Consider the following 11372-nt stretch of genomic DNA (forward strand, 5'->3'; position numbering starts at 1 on the left):
TATATTAATGTTTTTGAACGAAAAAAACAATCCCAGTTAGGGTGACAACTCCGGACAACAAAAGACATTTAAAGCAACACCATGTGATTTTTCCTCAGCGGTCGCCCTACAGGTTGGAAGCAGAATTGTCCATTACTGCTGTCGTAAATAATTTAGCCTTCCGCAGCCGACTGTCGCACGCGCACGCTCGCTGTTTATCCAGCACTGGCTTTGGAATGAACAATGGCAGACATCCCAACCTGCAAGAAGTCATTTCAGGGAGGTATATCTTGGTGACTGGATTGTTGACGGGGGGAGGGGGAGGGGGTGCGCCTGGTGGCGGGTTGACTAGCTTTCGTGAGGCACACTCGCAAGGTCTCTCGCTCTCTCTCTCTCTGCCGTGCTCGCGCTATGTATGTTATGCGCGCAGTATGTTCTGTCTCGCATGCGCGCTCTAGATTCCGGCAGATCTGAACTAATTTGCGGGCATCAGGGAGACGCAGGAGACTCCCGGGAGACTTGGGATGTCTGCAATGGCCACAGACAATTTGAGGAAGTGGTGGGGGAAGTGACGTATGCCGTAAAGCAGTCGAATTTTGTAGTTCTTTTTGTGCACGGGTTCCTACCCGAAACCCGAAGTTACATAGTGCCAGTAAAAGCGATACAGACCACGTCAGGCTATGGCAGACGTGTCATTTAACTTATTTTAAGTCGATGTGCCATCACAAGGGTCTTGGAAATATATTATGAAGGTTGAAAAACTACATAGTGTTACTTTAATAATGGATTATAAACATAAAAAGAATAGGCCTACTCCCTACTTTATATAACTGAGTCAAAGACATTGGACGTCGGATAGACCATCTATTCGACGTCTAAACTAGGTCTAAACTAGGTCCACTATTTGGACGTCCAACCATGACCCAACTTGGACGTCATGTTGTCGTTCAACATTTGACCTTTGAACTGGGTCATTTTTTTGGACCTCATTTGGACGTCTATGACAGGTGCAGGAAATGTACATGATTAATATGCAATATTTTTTTATTTACAAATATCAACATGATTAATGCATATGAATACAGATTTTTTATAATTATTTAAATAATTATAATTATCCAAAAACTCTGTTTGATTGTCTCAGCAGCAGGTGATAACTGGAGATGCTGTAGTTCAAACAGTAGAGCGTTGGCGCTTGCAACACCAAGATCATGGGTTCGATTCCCAGGGAAAGCAAGAACTGATAGGAATGTAAATGTGTAATGCAATGTAAGTTACTTTGGATAAAAGTGTCTGCCAAATGCATAAATGTAAATACATGGTATAGAAAACATGTCCTCCAGCCTTTTGAAACATGGGACTAGTTATAGAAGTTGTATAAAAACGACGTCTAAAATTTTAATGTTGAAAAGACGACCACATTTGGTCCCATGGACGTCAACATTAGACGTGCAAATATCAGTCAACAACATCAGTGGCTACCTAATCATGTAACAAAATAAATCTTAATACTTCATGAACTTACTGTAATACATTTTTATTTAAAGTTGCTAAATGCCACGAGTTGGGATTTTTGCCTACAGCATTTCATTTTTGCTCAGGTCTATGTTTATTTTTAAAGTCACTCACACATATATTGTAAGTAATGAACTATTAATACTTGATTTAAAATACATTTAAATCCACATCATTAGTTTTTCTTATTTATTTTTCTTAAAAACTGTGTAGTGGTGGAAATGACGGTTTATGGTGGAAAGATTGTTTCTGTTTATTTTTACTTAAATTGCCAGTCCAAAATATTTTTAACCATGTATTTTATTATTTAACAGATATGAGTTGAACATTGTACCAAATAGTTTTAAAAATAATGATAACAAATGATATGCAATTTATATGAACTTGCTCAAAACATTCATTTCATTCAAAAAAGCTGTACTGTGTGTGTGTGTGTGTGTGTGTGTGTGTGTGTGTGTGTGTGTGTGTGTGTGTGTGTGTGTGTGTGTGTGAGAGAGAGAGATAGAGAGAAACTGAATGTAGTGTCATAGTGTCTGTGCATGAAACATCGAAATGCATGGAATGCCCCAGCTTATAAATCACATTGTGTACATTAGACATTAAAATGCCATCATAAATAGTTAAAAACACACGAGTGTAACACATGATGGTAACTATATGAACCATAATCATATAGGCTACTTAAAAACAGGCTAGACATAACTAACATGTGTTACATAAACAACAACAGTAAAAAACAGTTATAACATATTATGTTCATCAAACATAACCACAATAACCTTTTGGGAGTGTGGACCGCTCTTTGGCAAAAATACAAAACAGATAACTAGATTGTATATGATATGTAAACCATATCATATACCATCTGTATATGGATTGTTTGAGTTAATGTGAGTTAATGGACTCGCCACCATCAAAGGAGGCTGTTTCCAACTCTTTTTCTCTGCAATTAACACAATCACGGTCATGGGCGTCAGTTTGGTTTGAAAAGTGCTGGGGACCGAGACGCTTTCGGAAGTGCATTTTCAGAAGTGCTGGGTACAATGACGCATTCATTTGTTTTTCTCTTTCAGGTCATGTTTTGAAAGGTGATGTCCTGTAGCTTACTAATGTAAATAAATAAAAATGTATACAAAAATGTGATGATGTCCGACTCGTTTTATGAAGAAGAAAGCCTTACGTTTTCAAAAAGCATTAGACATATGACCCACTATTCTGCTTCATAAGTACCATGTTGACAATATGACATGATGTGGTTTAATGTACCTAAACAATAATTACCAAATTTCTCTCTCATATTGCTCCTCATAACCACTGAAAACGGTCAAAAAATCGAACCCAAAGTCCAATTATTATGGACGTTATCTGACATTAAGCGTTTCTGCTTCATTGAGGCTATTGTAGGAAAAAGCTTAACGGTTTAATGTACCTAAACGACGATCAGTGATCACCAAATTTCTGGTTAGACAGTTTTAAGTGGTTATGATGAGCAATATGAGAGAGAAATTTGGTGATTGTTGTTTTGGTACATTAAACCACGTAAAGCTTTTTCACATTAAGCATTTTCGAATGTCCCAAGGAAAATAGACCTGGCCTACTATAGGCTATATTCCCAGTACAATTGACCATATCTACACACAACTCAATTTCTGCACTACAAATTTTGCCAAGATTGAAAAAGCAAAAATATGTGTCACACAGATGAACGCTATATGATGACTGACATCACCCAATCATGTGCGATTCCCACACGGGGGATTCCAATCAAAGTAACAAGTTCCATTCGGCGTGCCAACCACCCCTCCCCAAACCTAGAACGTATCCCAATGTTACAGTTGTTGCAGAGCTATGAACAGAGAAGTGTGTAGCCAGCGCAGCAGCAGAATGGCTAAATTGAGCTTGAGGTAAAAAAAAAAAAAAAGGTGGTGGGTACAAAATGACTCATGACGAAATATGGTGGGGGCGCCGCGCGTACCCACAGTCCCCACCGAAATCGACGGCTATGATCACGGTACATCCATTCTTTTGTGCTTTTCTCACAACAGAGAGAGGCCATGAGGTCGTCAACATTGTTTGTGTTAATCACTTTACACTGCATCAACTTATCCGGCATGAAATTATGTTTTATTAACAAAGATCGGGAGGAGCACGTTCAGATAATTAACACGGGTGGAGAGCACTCAACAATCAATGATAAGAGGTGTATATATTCATACTTTGCAGTCACGTGACTACCATGGATACCTGGCGGGCAACAAACGCTGACAAAATGGCGACAAACAGTGGCCAGCCAGGGGAATTGCAGCCTTGCAAATTTCTAATACTACAATCAATTAACTATTTAGACCATATGTCACCGAATGTTAAAATTAGATATCAAGAAAAGATTAACATACTCTGAACGTGTGATCCATACACAGCACCCGCTGATGTTTTCATTGCTTTGAAGCTGGCAAAGTCTCTACCAGACTTGGAGTAACTGTAAGTAAGTAATAAGTAGACGCAGTACAATAGTAACGTGTCATTCATTCTCCATGTATTCATCTTCTCATCATATCAAATCAAAATCACGTATACGATGAACGCGTTCTCGCCACCTACTGGCGAACGTGTAACCCCGTTTATGTTTAGATTACACGATTGACATAGTGCATCCAATCGCACAACTATCTGGCATGTCGTTTACACCTCAAAACACCAACTTTTGTATATTAAAACTGGCGACGTCCTGGCAAGATCCTTGATTAGTTTACTGGGTTCCGTTGCTAGAGAACGACGTACTTGCCCGCTAGCCAGTACTTATGACGTCACGTGCAAAGTATGAATAGACTCAGCAGTCTCACCCATTGACAGTTTAGCAGCCCCCCTCCACCGCCCCTTCTCCACACTTCTAGTCCTAACTACTTACATAGGGGGGAGTACTCTGGGTTCGGGCCGAACTCCGAGCTCGGAGCCCTCCAAATACGCATTAAACTTTACCCCCTCTAATTGTATGTAAGTGTGAACTCGTGAATTGTGTATTGGCGTGTCTTTTGCTGAGCCATGTGTCTCTGTCCTGTACTCTCGGTCTAACCACCAAAAAGGGACGCCTCTTGGAGAATTGTGAGTAAGAAATCATGAGCTCCAGGGTCTTCAAGGCTGTTACCCATGCCAGAGAGGGTGCACTCTGGCTGGGGAAGTGAGTTCAATCTCCGCCGTTGTGGAGCTCTGAAAAACATCAAACCTCCAGGAAAAGACGGTCTGATTTTTCTGAAAAGTGCATCCCAGGCAGGGTGCAGGTCTCCTGGGCACGAATGAAGCTCAAAGCCAGTGGAGAGTTTGACTCAGGAACTTCTCATGCAGAGGTTGTATAGATTCATTCAAGAAGCGCTTCTGCATTTTAGTTTTATTGCTTGTCAGCGTTTCTTTTTTTTTTTCCTGTTGTGGCCCTTGAATTTTCATACCGTGAGAGGAAGTTCATGATTTTCTCCTCAGTGGTGGTGCTAATTTTGTTTAATTGCAAACCTCGATTATACTTTAAGGTTTGTGCCACTTTTGCAGTCATCTTCAAGAACTTTGCTGAGATACCCAATTCTCTCTGTGCAAATTGCATTAGCCTGTACTTCTGGAGAATTTTTGGTTTTGGAAATTTTGGTTTCTTTCCTATATTTCTCCCTCAACTGAGAAATGATGGTGTTTTGAAAGGTTAGAGTCCTTAGTTTTTTTGGTCCCTCCGCCATTTGTCTTGCCGTCTTACTCCGTGGTGAGTCATTATGACTGATTTTTTTCTGTAGTCTGGCGAACCTTTTCTTATATTTTTCGATTTTTCTCAAGGCATCACCCAGCTGTATATTAACCACAGACAAATCTCTGAAAAGCTTTGATCTATCTCTCCTCACTTTCTTCCTAGCCCTGGATGTAGATCTTTCCACTATAGGGGTAGTGTCTGGTGTCTGGGGTGTGTTTTGTGGTGTAGTGGCCAACACAGCGTTTGCAGTGGCTATATGTCTTTGCCGGTTTCGCTGATTGATCTTCCACTGTTATCTTTTTCTTTCCTTCTCCTTACTGGAGACCTCTAAGATTGGTTTCACTTTTCCTCTTTCTTTTTTCCTGCGATATCTTTCTCTGTCCTGTTGATATTTAACTAGATCAGCTTTTATTCTGTCCCTATATTCCTGTGACTTGGCCACAGGAAGATCGACTTCGGCATCTTAAATATAAATATAGATAAATAAAAATAAATATAGAGTGTACTGTAATGGTGATACATTACGTCACATCTGTACACATAAAGAAGGAGTCTCGGCTAGTAGGCTATGTTGAGTGTGAGGATGTTGGAGATGGAGATGTATAGCCTTTTCTCACAGCACTTGATATAATTAAACGTATCAATTTGATGGCGGATCCAGAAAGGTTCAAACAACAATCACCAGTGACAACTGGAGATTCACCCGTTTTAAAATGCAAAAGACTTCGGAGTGGCTACAGAAAAAAAGAGACTGCAACCGGCCCATGCGAAAACGAGGATAAATATCGGAAGGGCTTTTGAAAGGTGGCGTGAACTCCGTGTTTTGAAGGGGTTCAAAACGGGCGCAGAGAAGGCTTTTTTTCTGCTGGACAGGTAAGAACCAGTTCTAAGGAACATTAATATGTTGGTATGACAATTAGAAATTAGACTGCAAAGAAATGAAAACTGAACAACAGGTAGCCCTAATACACGCAATGCTGATGTTGTTAACATTAACAATTTAAGAACAAAGTATAATTTGCACTGTTTGACGTGATATGATAAGCGATCGTTAGATTTAATCAGTGCGATTTACTGAAATGCTTTTTTTCCCTTAGTTGGTCAGAACAAACGTGGATGTTACTTACTTGTTCAGATGACATTTTCCGGTGAAAATTCTTACGTTGGTCATACTTCCAAAAAGAATAATCTGTGATTCTGAATGCCAGTATCCACACCGGCACGGCGACTGACAGCTGCACACTCTCCTCAAAACATTGTGTTCATCCGCGCTGTGCCGTGCCGAGGCACAACCCAAGTAAAGTTGATAATTCCGCGAATAACTGCAATTGCAGATTTCTAACAGAAATGGCGACAAAGAGGAAAAACTGCGGACTGCAGCTTTAAAGTCAGCGTGAAATCAAAATGGACAGTTCTTGTTTTTTATAGAATATTGCCTTTATTATAAATTATTTATCTGTGCACATCATTATTTTTGTATCCATTAATCAAAATAATTTCCCCCTCCCTCTTGCAGCAACATCTCTTCTCTTCTCTGTTTACCGGCGAGAGGGCGAGGCAACCTGTTACTCACATGAGATCGACCAATAGCAAATCACAACCATCTAATCAATTCCCCATGGACAAAATCAAGTCCCTACATTTTTTCTTGTGTGAGAAGCTGTTTCCCTTGCATATATCACAATAGAGAAGAAAAGACTATGCCGAATCGGATTCACCAGTGCTATATTACACGAGTCGACAATGTGTGTGTTTTTTTTTTCAGTGATCCTAGGATGGACAAACTACAAACTGACGACAGGGTGTTGGATGCCGCAGGCTCATTGATGCAGGAGGGTAATGAAGGCTATCCTGTCTTGACCGAGCCAACAGAAGGTCTACTGTGCCACAAGTCACACAAAATGTTAATAATGGTTATGAGAGGAATGTGTCACAACACACATTGCATTGCACACTGCTGTGTAGCCGCAGACCGAACAGTGCCTATGATGACCCCTGTCCTCCGCCGAAAGCGTCTACAATGGGCACGTGAGCTTCTGAACATTTTCTTTTACATCACGTGGACGGCTGTGTACGTGTGCGCTGTTTACCTGGAGAAAGTGATGACAGCAGAATGCACTATGGGAAGACGACAAGCCGGTGGAGGGAGTGTGATGCTCTGAGCAATGTTCTCCTGGGAAACCGGTCCGGACATTCATGTGGACATACATTTAACACGTGCCACCTACCTAAACATTGTTGCAGAGCAGGCATAGCCCTTCATGACAATGGTGTTACTGGTGGAAGTGTCTCTTTCAGCCGGATAAAGCCCCTGCAACACTGCACACTTTCTTCAGGAATGGTTTGAGGAACATGATAAAGAGTTCAAGGTGTTGCGCTGGCCTCCAAATTCCCCAGATCTCAATCCAGTTACGCATCTGTGGGATGCGCTGGACCAACAAGTTCAATCCACGGCGGCTCCACCTCATGACATTACAGGACTTGAAGGATCTGCTGCTAATGTCTTGGTGCCAGATACAGACACAGGACACCTTCAGGGATCTTGTAGAGTCCATCCCTCGCCGGGTCGGCACTGTTGGCAGCACAAGGAGGACCAACAGCACATGCAGGTGGTCATAATGTTTTTGCTCATACACAACATGTATTTTGTGGCTATTGATGTTGTTTTATTTACACACCATTAGCATATTCTGACAGCTTTTATTGAGTGGACCAGTCATCAATGACCCTTTATGCCACTGTTTCAAAGCAACATAATCATTGGATGGAGGGAAAAATTATTTTAAAACTAATCCAATAACAGATCAAAACAACAACAGCCTATATCAGCATTTCATTTCTCATTGCATTGTATAAATATGCTGCTGTGGTTTCATCAATGATTATATGCGGAGGAACCCATGCCGTCACTGTATGGCATGTTGGCTACACCACTTGAATATTTCTAAGCACTGACCTCATTGAAGACCTTTGAGAGGAAAACAAAACCAAATAAATTTGGAGATCTTTAGTATGCATGGAGGAGGTAAACAAATGGGATCACCTTGAAAGGACAATTAAGAACTAAGCTAAGAACCTGTCGGGCCACACAGAGTAATTACAACTTAAAAGATAAATGATTGAGTTTTTAATGGTGTTCTGAATCTAGTTAGTTTCAACAAAACAAGGTAAGATCAATACACTCACAGAAGACCACAAACGTAGCCAATTGGCAAAGTTTAGCTTTAGAATGATGGAGTCTGAAATGTCAATGACAACTGGCATGGTGACCTTGAGCAGATGGACCAACAGAAAATGGGTTTTTCTACTGATTAAAACCAATGTTCCCTAGACATGGTAGATTATTTAAATTCAGTGCAGGAGAGCAAACCAAACACAACTTTATCTTTATCTTAATAGGGAGCTTTAAATTAAATTCACCAAGACAAGGTTGCTCAAGATGGAGATTTATCTTCCTGCAAAGGACAAAATTGATTTTTAAGGTTTGGCTCTTTCCAGCAAGCTAGAGACTCCAACCCGATTTTATGCAAAAACGTACTCTTTCACAAGGTGGCAAATTCGTACGCATTTCTATGATTGATTTGTATGAAAACATGTAAGATGTATAATTTAACTCTAGGATTTTTAGGGGGAAAGCATGAAGGTTCACCCCTAAAACGAACTCACTGGGCCGTAAGGAGATCATATAAAAAAAAGCAAAATTGAGATTATAAATATTCAAACGAGTTTGATTAGTGGAAACAGAATAGTTAGGCTACGAAGTTGTTGGAGATTCATGTCTGTGATGTGGTCTCAAACGCATTTTATAACAATCCCCCCATTGGACATAGTTCATGCAACTGTTTTTGTCATGCACATGCAGTCCTTCTGTAAATACAAACAATAAAATACACTCAAAAGTGCATAAGCTGTCTATTGTGTCATATAGTAATGTTGGTTACAGGGAGAGAAGATGTGGAAGCTGACTAACCTGGACTCTGGGGTGTATTCACACCTGCCTTGTTTGGTTCGATTGAATCGAACTCTAGTTCGTTTCCCCCCTTGGTGCGGACCTTTTGGGCAGGTGTGAATACAGCAATCGAACTCGGGTGCGGACCAAACAAACGAACCGAGACCCAGCTGAAGAGGTGGTCTCGGTACGGTTCCAAACTAACTCTGGTACGGTTCGTTTACGGTGTGAACATGAACCGACCCAATTTCAAGAAAGCACTGCGCCTTTGAGTTAACAGGCTTCCGTAGTCGGAGTTGCGTTATGGGAAAGTGATCTTTTGTAGCCTACTACTTTTGATCAAACGAGTCGTGGTTTGACCTGGAGCTTCGAAGAGACGAGCTGCCTTATTAACATTTGGGCAGATGCCCATGTAGCACAGAATAACACAAAATTAGTAAAAGAACAAATATTGCAGTACGAAATATCTCCATGCTGAGCCTTTTTTGCACTTCCTGATTTCCCTACTTGAGAATCCTTGTCCAATGAATGGACGACCTTAGCACACGTGTGGTTTTGTTTACAAATTTTGGTTCACTTGCAAAAAGAGCAGTGTGAAAGCGAACCGTACCAAAAAAAAAAAAAAAAAATTTTTATTTGGTCCGGACCAAAGCAAGTGAACTATCGGACTTTCCTGGTGTGAATACATACCACTTGTTGATGCCAAAAAGCCTGGCCCTGTCAGTGGCAGAGAGAAAGGTAGCAACATCTCTGGGCATAATCATGTTGCTTGTTGCTTATTGGAAGACAGTATTTAAACTTGTGTGCGTGTGTGTGAATGTGCTATACATGATTATTCTGACCTCTTGTGGTGAAGTAACTCAACTGCTGACAACCACTGGACTCCATCACATCTTGAGAAATGTTCCCATTTTGGATTTTTATTGTGAATTTGGTCTACTCTTTTAAAACATAAGCATTTATTATGTGGAAACTGGTTCACTATTGCACAATTTCTCTTATTCGGGAACTGATCATTTAAAAAAGGGCTCTGGGGAAAACAGTAACAGCTAGTGATGGTGAAATCAGTGTGTTTACGAAACCTTACCGTGATCTCACTCAATTATATGCATCAACATTCACCTCTTCAATAGGGACCCTTCCTAAAAACCAAGCTATTCTTTGCCTTAGACTAACTGTGCTTACATGTTCAGCTATTTCATGCATTACATTTTGAAAAGGTTGGTTTATTTGTTCAGTCTCTGTTAGCACATTACTTTTAGCAAGCACCACTGCATTTAGACATTTAGTGAAAAAAATTAGTATTGACATTTTATTTGCTGCTATTTGTTAAATATGAATCAAATAGTGAATTATACAGTGCATTCTAGGCTTACATGACAGTATGTTGGTTACAGGGTAAAAAAAAAAACACACAAAAAAAAGCACAAAAAAACAGAACATTTCATTGACGCTACAATGGCAAAATGAACAAGTTATATTTTTAGACTAATCCAAGCATTAAAGTCAACATGAAACAGCATTCACATCCATTTTACATCCATAATGTGAAGTACAGTTAAACAGGGTATTTGACAAAACAAAAAGTAGGTCAGAAATTGATTTGATCCTCAGTACATGAAAAGTGAGCATTCTGTGCCACAACGAGAGTTAAAATAATGCCTGAATCTCAATTTGTGATCCGACAGCCAATAGGCTGACATCAGCTGAAAAGGGTATTACATCATGTTAATGAAATATTACATTACAAACTTGTCATTGAAGTAATGTGGAATGAAGAATCATCATGCACAACAAGGCCATAAACATGTATTAAAGTAAATAGGATTAATTATGACTTTATGTAGGCCTTTTCCAAACTCAGTCCACTTTAGCAAGCAAAAAGTGAACAGTATCTAAACTTTTTTTTTGCTGCCTTACCTTAGAGAGACTATGGATTCTATGTATTTTTCACAAATCCTACATGATATGCATGAAAACGTACATGGCAGTTATTTACAATGTTATTATATCTATGACATATGCACATACGGATACTTAAAAAACACAGATGCATATTATTTAATATAGAATTCTCATGCCGATAATGATAAAGACGTATTAGGCTAGACTGGAATGTACTTGTATGCTCTACATCGCATAACAAAATCATAAACCATTAACATAAAAAAGAGAATTACTATGATTGTCCATAGTGGCAGT

The sequence above is a fragment of the Rhinichthys klamathensis genome, unplaced genomic scaffold (assembly GCF_029890125.1).
Source record: "Rhinichthys klamathensis goyatoka isolate OS25496 unplaced genomic scaffold, OSU_Roscu_1.1 h1tg000192l_1, whole genome shotgun sequence".
Lineage (NCBI taxonomy): Eukaryota > Metazoa > Chordata > Actinopteri > Cypriniformes > Leuciscidae > Rhinichthys > Rhinichthys klamathensis.